The sequence below is a fragment of the Microtus ochrogaster genome, unplaced genomic scaffold (assembly GCF_000317375.1).
Source record: "Microtus ochrogaster isolate Prairie Vole_2 unplaced genomic scaffold, MicOch1.0 UNK35, whole genome shotgun sequence".
Taxonomy (NCBI): Eukaryota; Metazoa; Chordata; class Mammalia; order Rodentia; family Cricetidae; genus Microtus; species Microtus ochrogaster.
This window is the reverse complement of record NW_004949133.1, coordinates 1501708-1502919: the sequence shown is the minus strand read 5'-3', so window position 1 is coordinate 1502919 and position 1212 is coordinate 1501708.

Here is a 1212-nt window from a genome sequence, read left to right as displayed (position 1 = left end):
CAGAAAGGAAGTTCTCTTCTCCACAAAGATAACTAGCATGGCTGTTTTGGAATATATCATTCCAAATCACAACATTTGTATTTATGTATTTGTAGACCAAGTCTCACATGCTGGTCTCAAACTCACAAAGTAGCTCAAACCAACCTTTCACTCACCATAATCCTTCCTTCTGCACCTCCCTCAAGTGCTGGTGTTACAGACATGTACTTTCAAATGTGGAATGTGTTTATATTTATAATAAATTTCCAGTGATTTGATGCAAAAAGCCTCAGTCAACTTATGGGCTTAAATACTTGGTTCCCAATTAGTACAACTCTTTGGGAAGGGTTTGAAATAGTGGCATTGTTGATGGAAGGGTGTTATTGTGAGTGAGCTTTGAGATTACAAGTGCTCAAGGCAGGCCTAGTCTCTCTTTGTCTCTCTCTGTCTCTGTCTCTTTGTCTCTTTCTGTCTCTGTCTCTCTTTATCCTGCACGTCAGCTATGAGCCCTCAGTTGCTATTTCAGTGCCATGCATGCCTCCCTGCCACTATTTCCACAATTTCACCATGATGAAACTAATTCTCTGAAACTGTAAGCAAACATCCATTGAAATGCTTCCTTTAAAAGCTGCCTTAGCCACGGTCTTTATCATAGTAACAGAATATTAGCCAAGACATATTTATTGATTAGATGGAATCATTTGCAGGTTATTGAACATCAATGTTCCTAGCATCATCATACACCCCACCTGGTGATCAAATTTGTCAGCTATATACTGTATCCCCTCATTTCACACTCACAGTGGACACTAGCATGGTAAAAACTGTGAGAAGATCCTGTACTGTGGAACGTGGCTTAGCACTGCTCTGTTCAGCACTTCAGAAACTTGTTTGGCCGTTAAGGACGGAAGACACATCTTGTACATAAGCATCGAGAACAGTTTATTACACAGACTGAGGATAATCCAGGTGGCACATGTGTTTCAATAATATAATGATGTTAACGTAGTCTACCCTTTACATACCAATAAATCAGCTGAGCAACACAAGAGGGGTTGCCATTGCACAATGTCTGTCTACTGGAAAGGAAAAAGAAATACTGTCTAAACTTGAATACTGTTAAGATGCCTTCCTTCCACACTGGTGACTATACTCCTCTGAACTTGGTGCTAGCATAGTAGATTTTACTTTGCTTTTGCATGGTTTGTTCTTTTCATTAACTTATCAATGGCG